General features: G+C 36.6%; 1 long non-coding RNA gene across 1 annotated transcript; it reads left to right on the plus strand.

Moving 5' to 3' along the window:
• The first annotated feature begins 354 nt into the window (after window positions 1-354).
• LOC121831764 (uncharacterized) lies at window positions 355-25,896 on the plus strand. Its single transcript, XR_013053218.1, has 2 exons — window positions 355-492; window positions 13,186-25,896. It is a non-coding gene; the product is annotated as an uncharacterized LOC121831764 (long non-coding RNA).
• The last annotated feature ends 861 nt before the right edge of the window (window positions 25,897-26,757 follow it).

A 26,757-nucleotide genomic window follows, 5' to 3' on the forward strand; every position in this document is an offset into this window, starting at 1 on the left:
TTTATTCATTTTACACACCAAAGATCTCTTCCCTCCTCCTGTACCTACAGCCTCCCCTCTCTAACCCAGTTTCTCCTCTCCCCACAAGAAGGCTTGAAGGTCAACAGCTTTACTGACTAAGCATCACCCTCCCGCTCTTTTAAGGGTTCTGAGGTAATCTTCATAATACTGAAATTCTTCATCTGGAATCTGACTCACTTTAGCCTCTTCTCTTCCCTGCCTTGAAGCAGCAGTTCTCAAAGTTGTGTCTGTCTGCATCGGAATCAACTGAAGGGTTGTTAGTCTGCAGCTGTTGAATCTGATCCAGAGTGGGTGTGGCTAATGGCTAGTTCAGAAATCCCAGTGTGTCAGAAGGCTGAGGGAGGAGCAATAGGCCCAGAATTTCAGCAGTTTATAACACAATGAGGACAATGTCTCAGAGCTAAATGGTGGTGTGAGGGGTGATTTGCATCCTTCATCAGTTTTCACCTGGAGAAGAATCACTTCAAAGCTGTGAGTATTCAAGTTTTCCCACCTCCTGTTCAGAGCAGCCCAATGTCCTTTTTTGCAGCAGTTGTTGGAGTCTTGTCCCTTAGAGACAGAAGTGTCTTCTGTTCTGTCTCCACACAAAAGGGGACTGATTCTTGGAGTCTAGGTTTAGGCAATTGCGTTAGAGGTTTCCAAGAACTTTTTAAAACATTCTAATCAGCTAAAGGAAGAGCATGACAGTTGAGAATAAAGTAGTTTATGCTTTCTTTATAACTGATACTGTTTTTGCTATATCTGTTCTTATTCTAGTAAAGCATATTGTTAGATTATAAGTAGCAATAAAAAAAATCTATAGAGTGTGGCTTAAGTCTCAAGGAAATTACTGTGAGACCAAAGCTCCTCCAGTTTTAAAATAAGGCCTCCAGTTTGTAAGAATCTCTATTCTAGGTTTAGGTTTTGATTTCCCACAGTTGACTCAAGTTCCAGGAAGCTGAAAGTACAAAGTACAGAATCACAAGTTAACCATGTGATGGTGACTGTCTGACCATGGAATGTCCCAAACCTGGTCTCCATTGTGACTGTTTAACCACAGAATACTCCAACCTGCAGGCAGCCAATGGAAAATGGTGACAAACAACTAACCCCCTAGCAGTAAGATAAAGACAAGATTTCTGGAACGTCTCTGAAAGAAAGCCAATCAGAAATGCACCCGTGCTGAAACTCCCAGCTATTGTAATCTTGCAGTTTTTGCCTTTAAAAGCTGTGTTCAATTCAGGCTGAGCACCTCCTCCAGCCTCCACTGCATTGGATGTGCTTGACGAGGTCCCTGCCTAGACTTGAATTGCTCCCCAATAAAGCCTTGCTTTTGCATTCCGGTATGCTCGTCTTTGGTGGTCTCTCTGGGGTCCTGATCTGGGCACAACATTACAATTAAACTCAAGTCTACATATTTTTTTTTTGAGATGCTCAGAGTAGAGCCCAGGCCCATCCAGGTACTATGCAAGTTATTTACCACTAAACTACATCCCCACTACTTACATATTACTTTGGAGAGAGTATTCATCTTCTCAAAAGGACTCTAATTCATCTGACCCTTCCTCTGTAACACTAAGGACATTAGTAAGTGGGATTAATCTATGGATTTGAAATAACCATTTCAGAAGGTATCCACTAACTCTCTGAATTCTATTTGTCTGAATTCTATCACTGTAACTTTTCAGCTGGCATGATGTTTAATCCTTTCTTAAGAATCATTAGTAATTCTCCCTAAGTATAAAAACTGAAGATAACTTAGCATACTTTGTGACAGTTATGATATACCTAAGGTTATTTTCTCTGTGGTTTTTGCTTCAGATATAAACAGACATGGATATTCTCTCAGCTCAGTCAGGATTCAGCATTTTGAACAATGAAATGCTTCACAGTGACTACACTGGAGAATACTTTTGTGAACATTATATTTTTCCTGTTATTATAGTTACACTGAAGTATATGTAAAGAACAATCTAGGATGGGATTTTCTTATGATATTCCTTTCAATAAACTGAAAGATCAAGAACCATATAATTTTTTTCTTCATTTTACTTCTACTTACCCTGAATTGAGCTGTTTGAGAGTCTCACAGAGGACTTGGGTTCAGTTTCTAAGACTGGGTGGCAGACAGCTTTCTGTAATTCCATCTACATGGAATATGAAACGCTCTTCTGGGTGGAGCTAGCCGCTGCATGCACATGGTGCACTGACTGATGCAGGCACACACACAAATACAACCTTAAATTATCTTTACAAACAGTTTATTGGTTTGAATTTTTATTTTAACACATTCATTAAATAAATAATGTTATATATTTTAGTATTATCCAGTATGACATAATATATTTTCTGGATCTTATTTTTCAATTGATGAAACTATTTCCTTCATTTATTAAATGATAATTTAACATTAAAGGAAAATTGTGGGTTTGGTTGTTCTGTTTTCACTGCAGTCTTTGTAACTGTGATGTTGTTAGTTGTTGAAAGAGATTAAAAGTAGACATTTTTATATTTTTGGTTGTGAGCCTAGCCTTTAACGGCTGAGCCATCTCTCCAGCCCAACCAAGGTTGGATAAAGCACAGGGACAAATAACCAAATGAATGGAAGCACATGAACTATGAACCAAAGGCTGAGGGGCCCCCAACTGGATCAGGCCCTCTGAATAGGTGAGACAGTTATTTGGCTTGATCTGTTTGGGAGGCAGCTGTGCGGTGGTGCCTGGTCCTGGGCTCATTGCATGAGTTGGCTGTTTGAATCCTGGGACTTATGCAGGGACGCTTGGCTTGGTCTGGGAGGGGGGGACTGGACCTGCCTGGACTGAGTCTATCAGGTCAATCCCGGTCCTCGGGGGAGACCTTGATCTGGAGGAGGTGGGAATGGGGGGTGGGCTGGGGGGGGAGGGTGGCAAGAGGGGGAGAACAGGGGAATCTGTGGCTATTATGTGGAACTGAATGGTGTTGTAAAATAAAAAAAAAAAGTAGACATTTTTCCAAGTTTTTTGATTTGATTTTTTTTTTCAAAAGATTCCTTCTCATTACTCCCCTTCTACCAACATAACTTTAGATAAAACTAAAGTTGATGTTCGGTATATGATAGGCACACCATTTCATATGCTGCCTGGTACCATACTCTTTTGTTTTGTAGGATTGTTTTATAATGCTTAGAAAAGCAATATAATCATTCCATGAACTTCAGTTCATCGTTGGTAAATAAATACTAGCTCTAACTCTTACTTTCTCTTCAGTTGCATCTATCTTACTTCAAGCTATAGTGTAGACTAAAATCTTCATAATTTAGTTATAGAAAACATAGAAACCTCTGCAAAGATGTCATAGAATCTAATGTTCATGCAAGTACCATTGTAGAAAATGATTTGAATCATTGTCCTCACTGCAGTTTCCTTATACAACTATTCACTGTACTCAGTTCAGGCTGTATAGCACACCTTTCCAAGAACTAATACTATGGGGTGGGGGCTACCACCTTGTACAACCCCATTTAGCAATTAGTAGAGTATTGATGATAATTTTTTTTCAGATTTTGAATTTCTTAAAAATCTCTTTACTCAATTAACCTGCATTTTTAAAAAGATAGTTTTGCTAAGTATGGGATCCCAGATCTACAAATATCTTTTTTTTTTAAATTTATGATTTAAAGACATCAATGTCACCCACAAATTTTTCTCTCTGTAACATATCCTCCTTCTCAAGTCCATCTTCTAATATGATTTTCTTTCTTTAATCAATTTGATGATGTAATTGTTCATACAGTTTTCTTCATATTTCATATATGTAGCTATACCGCTGGAATTGCCACATAGTTCTGTAATGTTCTGTCACCTAATTAAAAACCATTTTGCTATTTATTTGGCATAGCCTCTACTGATGTCTTCAAGTACCAGGATATTTTCTTCTAGTTCTTCTTTCATTGCTAATCGTTAGGCTTAGCCCATTCAAGTACTTCAATCAAATGCTTTAGTCTTCATCCCTAGAAGTTTTAATTGTCCACATTTTTTTTCAATACTCTTCACATTTCTGACATATAGCGTTCAGTTACAAAGACTATTGTAATGATTGTACCTGTTCATCACAATTTTTTTTCAGTGTCAGGATGGGTGAAATTTATTGGTGTATTTGTTACATAATAGGTTATATTTTGTTTTTGTGTGTCTTAAAATCTCTTAGTTCACAGGTGTTGTATGTTGTTTTTAAAACTATTTTCTTAATTTCATAAATTAATATGGCATGGAGACTTGCAGAATGATTGGACTAAATAGTAGCTAAATATAGCACTGTTCAGTTTGAAGTCTTTTTTCAAAGATTTGGAAAAATATTGTTAAAAATTCTTATGAATTTTCTATTTCTTGTGATCCCTTCTGAAGCCTAGACTACCTTTTTCCTCCTCTTCCTCCTAGACTTCCTTCTGTTTATTTTGAGAAAACCTCACTGTGTTTCCCAGGCTAACTTAAATTCAAATTCCTCCTGTCTCAGCTTTCCAAGCATTGAGATTACAAGCATACACCACCACACAACATTTCTGTTTAACTCTATTCAAGCAGACATGGAATACTTTCCGTCTGGTTCTGATCCATCCTAACTATAAGCTAAATGCTACCCATACAGCTTCCATGTCTTAATAAATTGAATAGTAGTCTGAACAATTGGTTGATTAAATTTGACATTACTTTTCAGAATTCAGAGACAGTTCTATGTGCATGCCACTGAAAGGTTAGTTTATTGGAATTTTAGAGAGATAGTAATTTAAATATATCTTTTCTGGCAAGGTTCTTGCCATTTATACTGATTATAATTTGCAGGAGCAAATTTCAAATTGAAAATCAAGGAAAGTCACGCACCATGGTTAATTGTGAAAGCCGAAGTTCTAACATATTTTATCGTAGCTGATTAGGAAATCTGCCTCTTCAAATTAGATATCACTTTGCAGTGCTAAAGAGCCAGTGATGAGTGACAGAATGTTCACCTATTGTCCTTCCCTTTCCCAACTTTCCCCAAAAGTTGTCAGCATTAGCATTAGGACTTGCTGCCTATCTTCCAAAGGTTTCTATTCTAAGGGAAAGGAAAACAAGTAGATATTTAGAGTATGTAAGGATGGAGATATGAAGAGTGTGGTGGGTGTTCTGAAGGGGGAAAAGTGTGTCTAGTGACCCACTGGGAAAGTCAGGCCTAGCTTGCCTGAAAGGATGTTCTCACGGTGTGCAAGCCTATCTGAAGAGAACCATACAAGATGCTGCATTGGGGTCTGTCATAAAGTCTTTTCTAATCAAATGCACTTAATCATAGAAAATAGGCCCTGCCAAATTCTTCTGGAGACTAGGAGGTGTGCCCTGGGGCTTAATAATGTCAAGAATAATTCAATGTTTCTAGCTCAAGAGGCAGTATTTGTCAATGCTTTCACTTTATGGTCATGTGATGGTTACTTTACACTAAGCTTATATCAAAAGAAAACAATTACTCTAAATCATTTTAAGTATATAGGTCAGTAATATTAAAGATACCATATGTCTATGGAAGCGTGGTCACCATCTATCTTCAGAAATCTTTCAGGTATACAAAACTAAATCTCCATCTCCATTAAACCACAATTCTTCATTTCTTCCCCTCCTCAGCCTTGCCAAACGCTGTACTGCTTTTGTTTTATGAATATGAGTATTCTAGCTAGCATATGCAGATTAAACCATATATTTGTTGTTTTATGCCAGGCTTATTTTAGTAGAATCTTCTTTACCAATTTCATCTGTGCTGCACCAGGATTCAGATTTTTTTAAAATTTAAGACTGAATAATTTTCCTCTGGCTTTAGTAGGAGCTCTGCATATCCATTCATCATTGATGATGCTAAGGTTTCTTTTATATATTGACTATTACGAATCATGCTGCTTTTACCATGGCTATACAGCATTCTCTCACGGCCATCTTCTTAGCTACCTTGTATCTACACCTAGAAGTAAGGAACTACATTATGAGCAAACTCTATTCGACATTGTTTAAGAAGTATTCTATTATCCCACAATGAGACTATATTTTAAATATTTACACAAATAGTGCACAAGGCCTCTGCTTACTCACCATCTTCATTCATAACTCTCTTTTTCTGCATTTTTAATATTTACTTTCCTTTGTCTTTAGTGACTTTATTTTGCTTTGGAGATGTTACATCATGCTAATGAGAATGAGTTAGTACAGATCATTGAACTTTTCACATACCATTACATTGATCTGCACTTCTATTTATTGTTTAATCCTTATGAACTTTTGACAAAACCAAATCAATGTAATACTAGTAAATGTATCTGAAATTGCATTTTAGAACTGAAAAAATCACTTGAATTATATGGACTGTTTTCTGTCTTCAATAGTGGTTGTTTTACCAAAAGAGTCATTCTGCCCCTCATGGGATTTGTTAATTTTTTTATGTTAAATTTTGTCAGTTTGGAAAATGTTATCATATTAACTGTAATATGCAAAGGTACAGCCGCCTCTGCCAGATGTTTATTTTTAACATTAATCTAGGTATACACTGAGTGATTACTGTTGAGAATGTATACAATTTTACTGATGCCAAGTTACTGAAATGAATTTCTTTTAGATGCCTGCTTGGTATTTCTGTAACTGGTACTTCTGGGTTTTCCAAGACAAACATACATTTCCAAAATTGGTCATCAAAAAGATATATAATAAAATTAAAGTAGAAAAATTTCAATCTATTTTTTCCATTCTATTCCCTAACTTGATGTTGTTAAATTATATAAACATTAAGAAACAAATAATATCTATTTTATTTAATATTTCAGAACCCTGAAAAAAATCTCAATATTCCCAATTTATTGCTTAAGACTCACATGACCCTAAACATAAATTAGACAGAAGTAATATAATCAATCAAAACACTGTTGTTATAACATTAGAAACTGAATCATGCAAACTACTGAATTAACAAAATTAATTAGCAATGTGTTAAAACAGCAATTTAGTATTAAATATTTGAACTCTAATATTAAATGAAGGGTAACTTATAAAAGAAAATTTTCACTCTAAACTGAAAGACATGAAAAATTATGCAATTACACTACCTAAAAATTATTATTTAAAACTTGTACCAATTGGATCCATCAAGAAAAAAACATCTTTTTTTGAACATCTGATCAAAATGACAAATAAGTGTATGGATTTATGAAGAGTTACATGAAGTTTTAACCAATGCATGCCACCACCCTGCCAACTTAACACATGAGTATATATGTTTCTATGTGCATACAGGTGTGTGTGTCCACATATTTTTTTTGTCTTCTTTTGTGTATGTATGTCTTTTGTGTGTTTGTATGTCTGTGCGTGTCTTTGTGTGTGTGTGTGTGTGTGTGTGTGTGTGTGTATGTCTGTATGTCTTTATGTGTGTGTGTCTGTGTATGCTTGTCTTTGTGTGCTTGTGTGTGTATGTGTCAGTGTGTATGTTTGTACATCTGTGTGTCTGTATGCAGATATGTGCATGTGTGTGTGATATGAATGTTAAAATTCTATTTTAACAGTTTTGAAGTATATGATAGATAATTATCAATGATGGTCTTCAGTCAATACAACAGATGACTGTAGTTATCCTGTCTAATTGGAACTTTACCCTCATTGGAGCAGCATTTCCTTTTACTTCACTGTTCCTCCTCCTAGGTTATTCCTCCTAATACTTACTACCTTTATATTATCTGTTTCTATGAGATTTGCTTCAAGTGAATTTATACAGTACTGCGCTTTTACTGCTGAGCTTTTTATAGGCAGCATAATGCCCTCTATCTCTCAAAACAGCATTAAAGGGCATAGTCTATAAAATATACACACATCATATATACATACATATGTATATTATAATATATATGTAATTTGAATATTTGAGTTGAATGAGGTAGAGAAGTCAAATTATTGGATTTACTTCTCATTTCCAAGAATGATGTCACTCTGCAGAATTAGTGAAAACACAATAGTTCATTGTCCTAAACAGCCTGGTCACAAAACCTTACAGCTGTCAAGAAGGACATATGCCTAAAAAAAAAAAAAAAAAAAAAAAAAAAAAAAAAAAAAGAACTCATTGCCACAGATCCTTCTGTAATATCTCACTTACTTGCTAATCCCACCTTTAGAATATAAAATGAGAATCCAAACTGGACTTAATACCAAGGCCATTCAGGAAGTACCCTTGCTGTGGTCCACCAGTAAATGCATTTCTTCTTGTTCACTCACACTGTTGTCAAAGTGACCATTCCAGAAAGATTCCCTCAACTCATCCTTTGATCATATGTAGAACATGTATTTCAGTGTCTACACAATGAATTTAAAAGTTACTGGTAACTTGGCATTTAGATTATTCAGTTTATATCCAGACTAATCATGTCTTTGTTTCTTTTTTCTCTACATTCATTTCAATGTGAGCCATTATTATTTTTAGTATATTTATCCAAACAGGTATGAGGTGGTCCACCACTGTGGTTTTGATTGGCATTTCTTAATGATTAGCACTGGGACATTTTCTCATACATGTTGGTCATCTCTCTCTTATTTTCTAAGAAACCTTTATTAATATGTTTTGCCAGTTTTTAACTAGGTGTTTTTTCCAGTGAGTCTATTTTAAATATTTGTACATTATTTCTTTTTTCAGATGAAAAGTATTTCCCCAGTCAATTGATTAAACTTCCTTGTAGAACCATAATTATTAAGGAGAACACTCTAGAAATCAAAACAAGAGTTATACTTATATGTAAGAGCAGGACTAATGAACTTGCCTAAACTATCTATATAATCCTAGTACCCATTCCAGAGACTGATGTTATTATTGGTCTCAGTTTGTTAGGAAATGAAACTAGTGCTTAAAGAAATTAAAGATATATCCAAAGACACAAAATTAGTAAAACTAGAGGACAAAACAGGAGGCAATCCCTCAGGCAAGCTAGTAATTTTCTATCACTTCTATCACTTTTTATAGTGTAGAGGAATACTTACATAGAAAATTGCCTATGAATTTTGTGGCCATTTATGTACCAGCACACTCAATATAAATCTGTAGATGAGTGTCCCTTAAAATTGAGTTCCTTGTACTCTTTGATACCATCTGTGATTATATCAGCAGGCGTTAATTGTTCTTTTGATAATATCCAAACTAATCCTATTAAGGCTAACAGTGGGAGGGTGGCCTACTACAACATAGTACCAAGGTCCAAAACATAAAGGGAGATCATATACCCATTTACACCTCCAAAGAATACACTTTTTAACTGTGATGAAATGGTCATTTCCCTAAAGACATTCCAAGCATCTGTTTTTTGTGCCCAATGAGTTGTTTCTCTATGAAACTGATCATTATAGATAAATCATTTGGAAAAGTAATCATCATATAATGCTATGTACAATTTATTGACTAAAAATGAGTAGTGTAAGTCAGACATCTCTAATATGTAAATGGATAAAATTTCTGCTGGTTAACCATGGCACATGCCAACTTAAAAGAAAAAAGTTATTTGCTATCACTTACAGACTTGTAGGTTATTGTAAATATATGCAATCAATAAACATTTAAAATATCCTTTATTTTATTAGAAAAAAATGAAATCAAAAGAATAAACTTTAGTGCTGTGGATATCACTCTATATAAATAAAACACTGATGGCCAGTGACCAGACAGGAAGTATAGGCGGCACAAAAAGAGAGGAGAATTGGGGAAACAGGAAGAAGGAGGATAGACACTGGAGCCACTGCCAGGAGAGGCAGCATGTAAAGATGCTGGTAAGCCACCAGCCATGTGGCAAGGTATAGATTTATAAAAATGGGTTAATTTAAGATAAAAGAACAGTTAGCAAGAAGCCTGCCATGGCCATACAGTTTGTAAGTAATATAAGCATCTGAGTGATTATTTTATAAGTGGATTGTGGGACTGCGGTTTTGGTGGAACCTGGAGAGAAGCCCTCTAGCAACAAATGGCGCCCAACGTGGGGCGCCAGATATTGGAGAAATTATTTTGGCCACTCCACATAGTTAAAAGGATATTTATTTAGTGGTGTAACTCACAAATTAAGTAATAGGTAGGTCGCAGGGTCTGGGGAAGGTGTAATGCAGTCCAGCGGTGTTCTCCTGAGCTCTGCACAGTCCACCTTCACTGTTCAGCGTCCCAGCACAGAGAGAGCACACAGAGAGAGCGCTGGCCCATCCAGCTCTCTGGTCTCCAGGAGCCTCCCTTCGCCCTGCCTCGTAGGCGTGACAGTTGCCAGAGTCTCAATGGGGGTTGGAACTTCCAGATCCAAGCTGGAATGGCTACCCACTACAAACTTTCGTGTACTCAAGTGCACATACTTACTTTCAACAAACACACACACACACCTACACATAATAATAATATTTAAAAATAAATAAAGTAAATCTTTAAATAATTAAAAACGTAAAATTTTGTTGATTTCATTTTAAGGGTATATATGCTATTGTGACTTTTGGTAGAGAGATAAAAGTTTGTAATAGACATTTAAAAAACTTTAAGTACATAATTTGATAATTTAGCCTGAATTATGAAATAATCATGTTCACAGTTTTATGTAGGTTAGAATAAAATGCAAATCCACACACACATATAGGTACTAATATGAATACAGACTATGTGATAGCAAATTGTAATACTTCTAACCTAGATTCACAGTTTTCTTTAGACTTAAATAATATTCCTTAAATGAATATAACCTACATCTATTACATGCTCATTGCAAACAAATCAAACTAACTCTAGAGCCTAGCAAATTGACCCGAGAACTAATCATGTGTTTTCTGATGTGCTAAGTACTCCTAATAAGGCATAGTTAAAGCAGTGAGCTGAGAACTGAAGTGTGAAAACTAGCATTGCTTCTTAATTTGATGATGGACATTAATTGAGGGTTATGCTTCAAGTTAATGTTGGAGAGGAATTTCTACAAACATTTCATGGATTATTAGATGCCATCATGGAATCCCCAAGGTAGAGTCCCAGTGAAAATGAACACAAGTTCTGACTGGTATACTAGCTACAATTTACCAAAATTAGTAGACAGACCTTTTTTAATTCATATTATTTTTAATCTTCTACTAAAAAGCCTATGACAGAGTCCGTAAGATATTTCCCTGGGTTAGATGCAAGAGGGATTACTAGGGATTACTATATACTCATACACCACAGCACCATGTTATTCAGGAAAGTGTTTGGAATTTTTAAAGCATATCCCTCATGTTCCAAATGTACTTATGCCAAAAAAGTATGTAAATAATTTCATTTTGGCTTATTTGTTTTTAACCTTAGTATTGAAGTCAAAATGTAGTTCTGATGTGCTGTGACACAAGGAAAAGTATACAACACACACACAAGCACACTCTTTACCATATGAATAAAAACACAGAATACTCAGTTCTAAATTTAAAACACCCCTGCAATCCTTGCCACACATATGTGGATATATTTTAAATAATTAAGGGTTAATGATCAAAATATGTTTATAGTTCTAAGTAGGCACCTAGTAGTACAATACATGCCCCTGGCAGAATGGCTTATTTGGTAAATCACTTCCCTGCAAGTTCAAAGTCCTGAATTTGGACTCTAAGAACCTGCATGAACAAGTACTGTATGGAGGTACACAGCTGTAGTATGCCCCAGTTTGGGGAAGGTAGAGACAAGTGGATCCCTGGAGCTTCCCGGGCAGTCAAGTCTAATACCTACCAATTAGCACCAGAGCTTCAGGCCAGTGAAGACCTTATAGACCTTATCTCAAAGAAGGTTGACTGCTTTCCAAAGGATGACACTGGAAGCTGTTCTCTGGTCTACACACACACACACACACACACACACACACACACACACACACACACATCGATAAAATAAGAAAAATCCAATGCAGATTTTTCCCCAAGCACATGATTAGATATAGTACATTCAGGACTCTCCAACTTGAAAACTAGTTGTCTTTGTTCCAGCAACTTCCTTTTCCCACATAGATATTTCAAGCATCTTCAGGGATGACTCTTAAAAAATAACTCAGGAAAAATATTGATAGTAGCCTGTGGTTTCCATATACACAACAACCAAACAGCAATTCAAAATCAAATACTAATGAAATACTGGTACCTCTTATGCTGCTCGCCTGTGATGTAGTGTGTTACTTCACAGCAACCATGGGTCTGGATATATACAGATGTAAACTTGGCATTGCATATGTGAGGCAACCATTATCCACAAAACAAAGAACACTTTCTGAAAGTTCATGGCTCAGACTTGATATTATAGAATGTTAAAAATTGCAGTATTACTTTATTGAGAATACAAAGATTTTATTCTTTTATTTCTTTTAGATTTATTCATCATTTATTTATTTAGTATGTGTGGGGGGTGTATAAAGTCTTTGTTGATGTCAGAGGACAACTTGAAAGAATGACATTTCTCCTTCTAACATGCAGTTTCTGGGATGGAGCTAAGGGCAGAATGAGCCACCTGGCTACACAAATATCTGTCTTAGCAGGAAAAAGTTAATATTTTCTTCCTATTATTCGTTTGCATATAAATATCACATTTGTATATTTTTGGATTGCATTTGGCTAGAATGTCTGAGTTTAAAAATTGCTACTTGAGTTGTGAACTTGAATTTCATAAAAATTTGTTAAATGAATTTGGCTTGGAATCAGAATGAACTTTCCAACAATTTCTGAAATGTCCCTAAAGATGCTTCTGCAGTTTTGGTATTTATGAAAAGTGGTGTTGTCAGCATTGTCAATTATAAAATCAAAATATTGATCAATTCTAAAAAACACCGAAGATGATCTCTATCACACAGTTTCAAGCATTCAGCCAAGATTTAATTGTTTTTATAAAAATAAGGACACATACCCATCTCATTAGTAGTATGTAAACCTGCTTTCCTCTTCAACAAGTGGGAAAATGACATGTATACCACATAATTGCTTTAAAATATTTAATGACTTATTATCAGTATGTGTTTACTTTGAATCCTTATTTTATATACATTTTACCTTGTCATGTAAAAAAATTCTTGAAAAATAAAGATAAAAGGGTTCTAGGTAGGAAAAGATTAGAAGCCCTAGTCTGTGGTAAATAGAATTTCTTCTCCCAAATTCTGTTCCTGTACTAATAATCCACAGTGTCTGTGAAATTTACCTTCCACAGCAAAAATGAATGTTTCCAGTGTGATTCTGTTACGAACCTTGTGTTAAGCTCCATGGAAGATCACTCCAGACAGCCCAGTGGGACTAAACCAACATCACAACCGTTTGTAGGAAGCAGATGCATAGAGAAATTTGAGGCTGAGTATGAGAAGATGGTGAGCACTGGGCAGAGACCAAAACAATGTGTCAATCCTCAAAATGTGAAGAGAGAAAAGCGTCTCTGCTGGAGCATCTAAAGGGAGGATGACCCTGCCAGTACCCTGATCACAGACGTTGGTACCTACTTCAAATTTTCAGTCCCCTGAAACTATCCATCACAAACTGTCAATAAAGGCTTAAAAAGCATGGAACCACCAGGAGAACTAGAGTCTTGGACAGTCTTTAGTTTTCTTCTTTGGTCTAAAATATTCCTTTGCTTTCAAATGTTTTTACAGTTTGACTTTGAACATCTTTCATTTTATTTTGTAAAATGTAATAGTGCAAATTTCTCTTAATCCCTGAGATATCCTAACTCTAGATTGACCTATGTCAATTGGTCTGCCAATATTGATACAATACATACGTGAAATTAAGAATGTATATCTAGAGTATGCCTATTCTTTCAACTGATTATTTTCTGTTGCATACTGGATACTACAGCTATGCCACACAGAATTCCTTACCTCCTGAATGCTAATTTTCCAGTGACAGTACCATCAATAAACAACCAAACAATAGATTTTTAAGAAGGTAAATAAAAAGTATAATTATAAGTAAAGAGAGAAGTAATAATGGCAAGTGGAGTGAGATGTAATAGAATAGAAGTAGTTTGTTTTACTTTCTGTTTTAAATATAAATGAATACTAGAATCCTCAATGATAAGCTGTGTTTTGTGAATAAAATGTTGCATTCTTTTTAAGCAGGGTTCATCATAATTCCCATAAATACACTGGGGAATAACAGTTAGTTTAGAGCAAAAGGTCACCTTTTGGGGTTTACTTTCTCTAATGAAGTAAGTGAGTGGCATTTTTTTTTTTGCATTTTTTGGGGACCACCTGAGGAGTGAATTTGCTCCTCTTGTGACTTCTTCTCATAGGGTGAGTGCAACAATGTTACCTATGTAAAAGGAAAAGACTGAATTTGCTGTGGGAAATTTGTTTGAAGCAGGCATCTCAGTTCATCATTGCAAAAGCAAGGATTTTGTGTCCAACTGATGCCACCACACACCTTTCCACACTAGTACAACCTCAGACTTGGTCAAACCATCATTTAAGGCATTTAGTTGATAGGCTAGGTTTCAGGAAACATATTACTGGACTCCCTGCAGAAGGTGTTGATGACTTCCATTTCTGGTGGAAGCTGCAATTCATTACTACATAAATCTATCCCTGCTATTACATTTAAAGTCAGTATTGTCTATTTGTTTGGTTTTCGAAACAGGATGTCTCTGTGTAGCTTTGGATCCTTTCCTGGAACTCACTCTAGCTCAGGCTGGCCTCAAAGTCACAGAGATCTGCCTGTCTCTGCCTCTGGAGTCCTGGGATTAAAGGCGTGCACCACCTCACCATCCCTTTGCAGATGGCTAGTGCCCTCCCTGCTGTGCATGAAAATTAAGCACGAGATGGCACTGCAGTTTGTTTGTTTCCACAAGTACATATGGGGATGGTGTTCTTTTACAGATATTTCTATTCTCTCTCATTCAGTTCCAAAGCAAAAAATGTAAGTCAACCTTCTATGAGAAGTGGCAAGGTGAAAGACAGATTCAACTTCTCAAACAACAGGCTTTTCTCCATTTCACTCCATTACCTCATTGGAGAAGAAATACTAATGATAAAAAGAAGTAAAGAGAAAGTTTTAGCAAGCCAATCCTTTTTCTCTCTGACTCCATTTCTTCCAGATCAGGTAATTGCTCTCTTCAGCTTACGGCATACCTTTGGAAAGCCAGCACAAAATACCTGTAGTACAAAGTATGCTAAGATCTAAATTTCCAATAGGTCAGAAAGTCCTGGATTGATGGCTACTAAATCCAGTGGCCAGTTTGTTCAAAACAGAGCACAGAACCATTTCAAATTCATGATGAGTGCTGTGGTGCGAACATGCTCAGAATCTCATTGGTAAATCTCATGGTAAATTTCAGCAGTGTTTTTTAATGAAAGCTATGTAACCAAATGTGATTGTTAAAACAACGTACAACTTATAGTCATTGCTCTTTATATGGCTTTATAGTTGAGTGACCAGTGCCAGGCACATTGAGGGACATAACAGACACCCCATGTCTGGTATGCACTAGCTCCTTTGTTGACATTGAGGTTAGTCATGTGAGTGATTTCTTTCATGTGACCACACAGAGAGTTACCTCTCTTTGAGCTAACCTTCCTTTCCTCATTGTCACACTGTTCAAAAGCTGTTAAAATCTGCATCTAGGTTTTACCCCTAAATGATAGGGATTGAGGCAGTGATCTCAGCCTAAATAATGCTACACTTTGAGACATTAGAGGGTTGAACATATCAGCCTCTCCAAGTACTTAATGCAGTCCTCGGCCTGACAGGAGACTAGGATTGAGACATTTGCCCAGCCTCAGTGTCTGGATGTGCTATAATCACAAATATCTTAGCTCCTGCTCAGGGTAACTTTGCCACTAGGTGGAAACCTTTAAAAGATGATCACTGCTTCTTTCTTTACAGAATCAGATTTAACGCTGTCTAACAAATGTACATTGTGAGGTATTTAAATCTTTCTTTTCCCCCCGAGTTACAATAATAAGACTTCAAAGAGGGATGTTTTTCATTCAATTTCAGTGTAGATGACCTTTGAAAATAATTTTTGAACGAAGCCATTCACAATATGCATATGCTGATGTCTGAACTGAATTCCAGTCCAAAAGCATTTGTAAAAACCTTTATTTTACTTTTGTCCATTTTCCATTTCTGGTATTATGTCTTAATATGATTTTATGTTGTACTCTGCACCTAATAATCTTATACTGTGGTTAGCATATTGAAGCTGTTCGCATCTGCTTGAGAGCTTCATTAGGCACTTAACTAGATCTTCATTTGATTTAGGCCTTGCAGCACTTGGCACTCCATCTCCCATGAAGTTGCCTGTTCATCCTTTGAGTGGCTTTCAACCTCAGAGAAGCCAAAACAGACACCCTTGGCAGGGGGCACAGTGTCTCCTGCCATCATTTCCGCGAAAGCCCTGCTTTTTCTATTGTTAAATTCAAAGAGCATTTCTAACTTTTTTTTTCTTTAAGAATGCTGCATTTATTCATTCCTGTGCACTTGAAGTTACATTACAATATCTCCTTTTGAAAAGTTGAAATTCCCCCAAAGCAGTACAGTTACAGCAGCAGGAAATGGTTTCTAGGATAAATACCCCAAATTACTTAGAACACTCTGTAAGACAAGTCTGTTACTGAAACAGACAAAACAAGGGTGCACTCTGTCTTTGCAGCTTACTAGTGGGGGGGTTGAGAACAGCTGATCCCTGCTTTCCTACCCATGCCTGCTAAAAGTGTAGTTAAAGCTAATAGTGCCTAGTGTTTGATCAGTGTCTGGAGAAAGAAAAGAGAATTGTTCTCCACAGCTGAGCCTTGCACAGTTAGCTGGTGGCATTCAGGAATGTTCCAGCCTGCTCCTCAAGCATCTGGTGTTGACTTGTGCTGACAGCAGGCGAACAGATTTGATGGATCAGTATTGAATCTGGAATGGAAATGTGATTTTCCCTCATGCACCCAGGTCCCTTTCAGGATGCCTGATAAAGCTTTACTTTGGGGGTGGGATATATAAACTATCTCTAACCGTCCATTAATCTAATCCTCCTTCAGGAGGGATTCTGTCATATTAAGTCTATGTGCAAATGTTGATTCAAGTAGCCTAAGGGAGGAGAAATTCAAAACAGCTTTGGAATTCAGAACTATGCTGCTTGAGAACAAAAAGGGTGTTAATTCTAGCATGCTTATTCTTCACATTTAAAGGAGAAAATGTGGAAAAGTCTGTTTCATACAGTTTAGAATGAGAACCCAGTTCTGTTGAGCCTCTGTCTAGAGAGTGTTATAATTTCATATTCTCTTTCTTGCATTTAGCTCCTACAACACATATACAGTCACAATTCAAATCTGATTGCAGATTAAAAACTTAATGCATAGGACAAGATAGAAGAATTAAACAATACAATTAAAATACTATTACAAAAACCATATCACAAATCAACTAAACCAGAATATAATATTAGGGTCATATATAGATGGATTGTATATTTATATGCATGTGAATTTAATCCTGGATATGATTCTATAATGGTTATATCAATATATAGTATATAGAAAAAACTCACATTATATTCTATAATTCAATAAAACTATATGTCAATTTAAAAAATAAAATAGAATCTATTTGCATTTATCTACATACCAACATCCAGTTAGACGAGTACCATTTGTTGAAGATACTCTCTTTTTTGTATTGTTTAATTTTGATTTCTATGTTGAAAATCATTTGTCCATAGATATTTGGGTTTACATTTGAGTCTTCGATCTGATTCCATTGATCCACATGTCTGTTTTTATGCCAATACTATGTTGTTTTTATTACAAGAGTATTGGTATTAGCTTTTCTTTGAAAGTCTCATATAATTCTGTGTTAAAACCATCTGGCCCTGGGCTCTTTTTGGTCAAGAGACTTTTAATGAATTTTTCTATTTACTTAGGGGTTATTAGTCTATTTAAATTGTTGATCTGATTTTGATTTAACTTAGGTAAGTGATAGCTACCAAGAAATTTGTCCATTTAATTTAGATTTTCAAAATCTGTAGTGTATAGGTTTTTAAAGTATGACCTAATGATTCCCTCAGAGCCCATTGTTATGTCCCCTTTTCTTTTATGATTTTTGTTGATTTGGTTATTCTCTCTCTGCCTTTTAGTTAGTTTGGATGAAGGTTTATCTATTTTGTTTATTTTCTCGAACTCTTTGTTTCATTGATTCGTTGTATTGTTCTCTTCGTTTCTATTTTATTGATTTCAGTCTGCCATTTGATTATTTCCCACTGTCTACTCCTCTTAGATGTGTCTGCTTCTTTTTGTTCCAGAGCTTTCAGGTGTTTTGTTAAGTTGCTAGTGTGGGATCTTTCCAAATTCTTCATGAGGGAACTTAGTGCTATGGACTTTCATCTTTAGCATCACTTTCCTTGTGTCCTGTAAATATGGGTATGTTGTGCATTCATTTTCCTTGAATTCTGGGAATATTTATCACCCTGCACAAAACTCAAATCCGAATGGAGCAAAGATTTCAACATAAATTCAGATCTACTGAAGCTGATAGAAGAGAAAGTGAGAAAACATCTCGAACAAATTGGCACAGGAGACAACTTCCTGAACAGATCACCAATAGCACAGGCACAAAGGCCAACAATTAATAAATAGGACCTCATAAAATTGAAAAGATTCTGTAAGGCAAAGGTCACTGTCAATAAGACAAAATGGCAGCCTACAGAATGGGAAAAGATCTTCACCAACCTGACATCCAATAGATGGCTGATTTCCAAACTATATAAAGAACTCAAGAAAGTAGATATCAACAAAACAAATAATCCAATTATAAAGGGGGTGCAGATCTAAGCAGAGAATTCTCACCAGGAGAATCTCAAATGACTGAGAAACACTTAAGGAGATGTTCAACATCCTTAGCCATCCGGGAAATACAAATCAAAACGCTCTGATTTGCACCTGTCAGAATGGTTAAGATGAAAAACAAGCCAAAGCTCATGCTGGAGAGGATATGGAGCAAGGGGAACACTCCTCTATTGCTAGTGGCAATGCAAACTTGTATAGCTACTTTGAAAGTCAGTGTTGCAGTTTCTCAGAAAACTGGGAATCAATCTACCACAAGACCCAATTATATCACTCTTGGGCGTATACCCAAAGGATGCTCAGTCATACCACAAGAAAACTTGCTCAACGATGTTCAAAGCAGTTTTACTTGTTAACCAGAAACTGGAAACAACCTAGATGCCTCTCTACTGAGGAATAGGTAAAGAAAATGTGGTACATTAACATAATGTTAAAAACAAGGACACCAGGAAATTTTAAGGCAAATGGATGGAACTAGAAAAAAAATCATCCTGAGTGAGGTAACTCAAACCCATAAAGACAAACATGGTATGTAATAACTCATAAGTGGATATTAGCTGTAAAATAAAGGATAACTATGCTACAGTCCACTGATGCAGGTAACAAGGAGATTTCATGGTTTGGGGGATACCCAGATCTCCCTGGGAAGGGAGAATAGAAAAGTTTTCATGAGTATACTGAGGGCAGGTGGGGATGGGAACATGTACGATAAGGTTGTAGCAAGGCGCAGAGTGGGAAAGTGCTCATGGGGACTGTTGGGGGGCATTTCAGGGTTGAGCAAAAGCCTGGCACAGGGTAATCTCCTAGGAGTCTATGAGGAGGATCTCAGCTTAGGCTCCTAGCAATAGTGAATAAGTAGCCTAAAGTGTGACCAGATTGGTGCCTGGCCCAATTGTCATCAAAGAGGTATCATCCAGCAACTGCTGGAGGCAGATGCAGAGACACACAGCAAAACATTAGAGTTTGGGAATCTTTCAAGGGAGGAAGAAAAGGAGAGTAGGACCCAGAGGGGTTAAGAATACCATGGGAAGTCTCATACAATCAACTAAATACTCATATGTGGCTGAAGTTTTCTCCAGTCCTGCCTGGCCCATGGTCAGGACAAATCTCTCTCACCCGCCAGTCCCACAGCTGCTTAGATCCAACCAAGTAAAAACACAGAGACTTATATTTTTTATAAACTCTATGGCTGAAGCAGGCTTCTTGTTATCTAGTTCTTATATTTTAAATTAACCCATATCTATTAGTCTATAAGTTGCCACATGGCTCGTGGCTTACCGGTACATTACATCTCACTTGTCATGGCGGTGGCTGGCAGCATCTCCCTGCCTCAGCCTTCCTGTTCCCACAATTCTCTTCTCTCCTTGTCCTGCTTATACTTCCTGCCTGGCTACTGGCTAATCAATGTTTTATTTATTAACCAATCAGCACAACACACTTAACATACAGAACATCCCACAGCACTCATAGGATCTTGTAGAGACTGAACCAATAACCGTTGAGCCTGCATGAGACTGACCTAGGAACAGTGGGTATATTTTATGGTTGTGTAGAGTGGCCCTCTTGTGGGACTCCTAACAGCTGGAACAGGGGCTGTTTCTGACTCTTTTACTGTCTTTTGGGACCCTACTCCTCTTACTGGGTTCCCTTGCCCAGCCTTCATATATGGGGAGGTGATTGGTCTTACTGCAACTTGATATGCCATATTGTATTGATACTCATAGGAGACCTGGCCTTTTCTGGGTGGAGAAGTAAGAGGAGGGGATTGAAGGGCCACAGGGGGTAAATGGGGAGAAGGACTGGGAGGGGAGAATGAGAGGGTAGCCTGTGGCTGGGATGTAAAATAAATAGATGAACAATAAAATAAAATAGTGAGCTGGAGTGATGAATCAGCAGTTAAGAGTGCGTACTATCACAGAAGACCAAAGTTCAGTGACCAGTACCTATCTATGTCAGACAGCTCACAACTGCTTGTAAGTCCAGTGCCAGGATAGGCCAGTTCCTCTCACCTCCACTGGCATCTGTGTTCACATACATATACACATGTAGCAAGAGAAAATATCTAGAAATAGACTTCTATCTTTTCCAATTTAACAGAGGATTTTACATCCACCAGAGGCTGTGACAGGTACCTTAACTGGAAGATTTTCCTAGAATCATGCCATTCTGATGATTATCCATGATGGTCACACAATGTTTTGTATTGTTTGATAACTGACTTTTATTATATGGAAATCACTTCACTTTGTCCAAGTTCATGAGATCCACATCAACAACTGAATTCTTTTAGCCAAACTTCACATTTAATTCATGTGATTAAGATCTTCCTTTTCAACTATTCCCATGAGAATGGTAGGGAATGAACTGAACAAAGAAGATAAGTGGGTCAAGGTCAGTCATTTAATTGCCAGAATAAAGTTGGCACTCAAAGAAATGTCTCACTCCAGAGTAAGTGCCTTGACAACATTCTACTTAACCACGTTAGAATGGTCAGTATGAGGAATAGAAGCCAGAAAACTGATCAGCTTGACATACTTTGTGTTGATATAATTTGGTATGCCTTCAGAAGAATTCCCTGAAAAGTTTAAAAACTTAATTGACAGCAGGCACACAATAGTCAATTAGTACCTTAGATGAAGAACACTGTAATTTAATGGTTTCTAAAGATGTGAAGCCTCTGCACACTATTTTTGGAAGATTAGCTTGCTTTTCATCTTTAACTCTCTTGATGGTGTCTTTGTTGTGAGGGGAATTTCAAGGAGGAAAGTGGATTCACATAAAAAATGAGGCACTCACTTAAAAAGTTCACATAAAAAGATCATAGATTCACTTGTGATTGTGTTTTCTTTTCACAACTTTAGGTTTGTTTTATAGGTTAGAAAACAATTCTAAAATTTATCCCAAAAAACATAGCACCTATAATAGATAAATAAACTTGGAGAAGTAACAAGAAAGAGGGGAGAATAAATATATCCGATATTTAGTCCTACTATATTCTTACATGAATCAATAGTTATGAGATTATTAGAGCCATGGAAACAGGATTTAATGCAAGAGAGCAGAAAAGAAAAAAGGAATAAAAATAAATAAGCTAAACTAATTTTGGACAAAGCAGTTCAACAGTTAGAGGGGAGGAAAGTGCTTTGCTGGTTAGTACAAGAACAATGGGCAAATATAGGCAATGGCAAACCATTTAACCTTGATAGCACTCTCAAATCTTAAATAAAACTTAACTCAAGAGGGATCTCTGATCTAAAATATAACAGTAAGCATAAAATTGTTAAAAAATATTTATGGATCCAGGTGTAATAAAAGACTTCTTACTTGAATTCAAAAGGATAATCTAGAAAAATCAAGAAAATAGATTTCTTAAAAATCAAATCATTTGCTTTACAATACATGTCATTAAAAGGTTACGTAAGCTTGCACCTCCTTTCTCCTCACAGAAGACAGGAGAGGTATCACCATCACGGAATAAAAAAGTACTTGAACTTGATTCATCCAACAAAGAACTATTGGCAAGAATGTATAGATTGGGTGGGATATGGTGGCAGCCTGGATCTCTGGAGTCAAAGGCAGAAGGATATCTGAGTTATAGGCCAATCTGACCCACCTAGAAAGTTCTGGGATAGGCAGGGCTGCATAGTAAGATACTCTAAGAAATCAATTAATCAATCTTAAAGCAACAGTCAAAAATTTAGTTTAGGGACTATCACAAACATATCCGGATAATAGCAAATGAACATGTAAAGTATCTATAGTGTCCCTAGATGCAGCACTTGAGAAGGATAAATTAAAACTAAAGCAAGATTTTACACACTAGAAGATTGCAAGTAAGAGTGGTGTTCATATGTTGCTTATGAAAACAAAATTCTACAGCTATTTGAGCAAATAGTAAAATTAACAATTACTTCGACTACGACTGGTGATGTCTTTAAGAACAGTATGGACTTGCATTTTTTTAAATTTTATTTTATAGTTTAATTTAATTTTACATATCAGCCATGGATTCCCTTGTCCTCCCCCCCTCCCCGCCTTCCCCCCAGCTCACCCCCCATTCCCATCTCCTCCAGGGCAAAGACTCCCATGAAGATTGAGTTCAACCTGGTAGATTCAGTCCAGGCAGGTCCAGTCCCCTCCTCCCAGGCTGAGCTAAGTGTCCCTGTATAAGCCCCAGGTTCCAAACAGCCAGCTCATGCACTGAGGACAGGTCCTGATTCCACTGCCTGGATGCCTCCCAAACAGATCAAGCTAATCAACTGTATCACTTATCCAGAGGGCCTGATCCAGTTGGGAGCTCCTCAGCTATTGGTTCATAGTTCATGTGTTTTCATTCGTTTGGCTATTTGTCCCTGTGCTTTTTCCAATCTTGGTTTCAATAATTCTCGCTCATACAAACCCTCCTCTTTCTTGCCAATTGGACTCCTGGAGCTCCACCTGGGGCCTGGCCGTGGATCTCTGCATCCAGTTCCCTCAGTCATTGGATGAGATTTCTAGCATGACAATTGGGGTGTTTTGCCATCCTATCACCAGAGTAGGTCAGTTCGGGCTTTCTCTCACCCATTGCCAGTAGTCTAATGTGGAGGTATCTTTGTGGATTTCTGTGGACCTCTCTAGCACTTTGCTTCTTCCTATTCTCATGTGGTCTTCATTTTTCATGGTCTCGTATTCCTTGTTCTCCCTCTCTGTTCTTGATCCAGCTGGGATCTTCCGCTCCCCTAAGCTCTCTTTCACTCGACCCTTGCCCTTCATTACCCCCACTCACATCCAGGTTGTTCATGTAGATCTCATCCATTTCTCTGTCATGGGGTGATCCCTGTGTCTTTCTTAGGGTCCTGTTTTCTATGTAGCCTCCCTGGAGTTGTGAGTAGCAGTCTAGTCATCTTTGTTGGTCTAGCATTTTTATTTAAAGAAATAAATATAGATTTTACACAAGAACCTATATGTTGGCACTAGTCTCATTTCATTCATAGTAGCCCCACATGGGAATTAACTACATGTTTTTAATGAAAAAATTGGTAAGTGTTGATATGTATGTATCATTGGCTACAACTCATGAATAACAAATCAACTGTTGATGCATAAAACAACTTGGATTATCCAGGAAAATAGAACATAACAACAAGTCCAACACAAAGGTTGTTGACTTTATAATTTCAGACTTACATCATTATTAAATCAGCAGGGGAGAAAATATTTGAACATGATTCATCCAGCAAAGAACTAGCACAAAGAGTTTGAGAAATAGAGAAAAAATTAATGGTTGTCAGAAGTTAGAATTGAGGCAAAGTTGCTTGGACAAATACTAAGAATCATGAAAGTCCAAGACAGATTCAGGGGACTGGAATGAAACTCTTCTATAGCAAGCTAAGTCATGTTCTCAGCACCAGCAGCCTGCCTGTGACATTAAATACAATCATTAGAGAGTTAATTGGGTGAAGATTTCAAAGCAACTCTTATTTACATTTTTTACAAAAGCATGTAAACATACAGTGGTCCCAAAATTAAAAGTTCAATGAAAATAGGTCTTTCAGATCAAGCCCTAGATTCAAAATTCAGTACTGAAATAAAATAAACAATAAATAAACAAACAAATAAATCAATTTAATACATTTAGGTAAGATTCAAAATGCAGGGCTGGAGATATGGCTCAGGGTTTAAGATCACTTGCTGCTTTTTTTTACAGGTACTGAGTTCAGTTCCCAGAAACCACATGGTGGCTCACAACCATCTTTAATGATCTGATGCCCTCTTCTGTTGTGTAGTTATACATACAAAGAAAGCACTGCTATACATCAATGCATAAGACTCATGGCACACTTTTTGTCTACTACATACAAATATATAAGTATTTTAAAATCATTTTAGTATGTTTGCAATAGGGGCAGCATGATTTTTGATTGGTTGGCCCATGAACTAGCAAGAAAGAAATGAGGTGTAGTTGAGTCACTTTACAATGATACATCATCCTACCCAAGCATTTCATACATGACTTGCTTCCCATCTTAGAGACACAGGTTGTAGTCATGGGGGTTATGATGATTATGGTGACAGTAAACACATGCTGTTCAGGTTAAGTGATATAAGTTTAATTTTACAAATTAAAATGTTTCCTTTACATGGCTAAGATGTGACTACTATCTAAGATGATGTTATCATGTTCAGGTATATGTTTAAGTGTATTCATTTACTTTGATATTTGCTTCATGCTTCAATGAGAAATGCTTTGTGGTTTTTAAAGTAGTACATGTGAGTTTTTATTTTTGTTGTTGACCTTAAAATATTTTGTCTATGAAATTAATCTAATTTCTGCTCATTTACAGACTCTGTTTCTGACTCAACTAATTGGTAGTTTTGTTGCTAAATCCTCTGTTCTCTTCAGTATCATAAAGCTCCATTCAGGCCTCTTGACTAGCATTGCTTTAGGAATTGCTTCTGAAGGATGCACTAATAGTTCAGTGAACACTAACTCTTAGAGTCTGGGTATACATCCATTAACTAAGCTGTTACTAGGCATCTGCAACAAAACATTAAAAATATAGTTTAATATCAATGAAAATGATAAACCAGGTCTGCCATGTATGCTGTTGGCACCAGAATGTGGGGCAAGAATTTCCACCTAAAACCTGAGAAAGCTCTTAAAAAAGGAGCTAAAACAGCTTCATAGTTGTCTCTCTCAAGTTAGGTGCAGCCTACATGTTTGAGCTACTATATGGCAGGTTCCTGACATGCAAGCTTAACCTGAAGTATGGTGGGAATGAGGTATCTCCAAGCCACACATTATGCTGCTTCATGGTGGATTTAGCCTTTGCTAATACAGACAAAAAAAAAAAAAAAAAAAAAAGAGGTTTCAGCAACATAGTTCCCAGAGCTGGTGGTAAACTTATTACCACCATGTTGGAAAGCTGAGGTGGGTGGAGCATGCAATAGGTTCACAATAAGGGAGATTCAGATGGTATAGTTTACAATGTGTGTAAAAATGTACATAGGCTTGGAAGAGAGAAAAAAGAATATATGCAGTTACATAAAGAAATAGACAGTTTTAAAAAATAAAATCTTTAAAGAGAAAGTAAAAGTAACATAAAAAATAAGCCATGTAAAGATGGATATCACACAGAGAATCTGGATTGTGTTGTCTTTGGGATTTTTAACTACAGAAAGACATTTGATCGTAAAGACTGCTCAGTTGAACCAATGTGCATATTTTAAAGGTATCTTGACTTCAAAATTTGGATCTAATGATATGTTGCTTTGGAAAGGAGACTCTATGTTTGTTTCCACAGAAAGCAAGAGGATATGGATTTGTTCCAGATTAAGATACATCAGGTTTGACCAACCAAGACCCCTGAAAGATCTCCGATGACAACATGGCCTAGATGATCCAACATCCAGAATGGTTTCAAGGCAACTGGCTCAGACAATATAGCCTCATGGACTATTCCATAATCCTAAAAATTTCTTTGTGTCCCCATAAGATACATTGTCTTCATCCAACAGGAAGTAGTATGAGAAGCTATGCCCAAATTCCCAAATATACCAAGTTGGCTTTGGAGATGGAATCGGCTCACTCCTTCTCTAAACCCAAGCATATTGCTGAAAAAAAAAAAAAGGTTGAGAGATATTTCTGTCCCATATCAGAAGAGCCCTGTGGTATGGGACAAAGAAAAAAACAATATTTTTATTTAAAGCAGGTTGATTATAAATGCAATCTCTTTATAAAGAAGAAAAGGGGATAGTTTAGATATGATAGGATGAAAGGATAGATTAATGAACCCACTTTTAAAGTATAACAACTTGCTTAAAAATGTTTTACATTGCTATGGATTTTAGTTTATTGATACAAATTTGAAGTTAATTTTGTTATCCTGTATATATTTCTACTCTCATTTGAAGTATTATGTAACTCATTTAGATTGTAATGGATAATTATAAAATGCAGATTAATAATTAGTCTTCTATAATGGTCA

The sequence above is a fragment of the Peromyscus maniculatus genome, chromosome 8 (assembly GCF_049852395.1).
Source record: "Peromyscus maniculatus bairdii isolate BWxNUB_F1_BW_parent chromosome 8, HU_Pman_BW_mat_3.1, whole genome shotgun sequence".
NCBI classification, from domain to species: domain Eukaryota; kingdom Metazoa; phylum Chordata; class Mammalia; order Rodentia; family Cricetidae; genus Peromyscus; species Peromyscus maniculatus.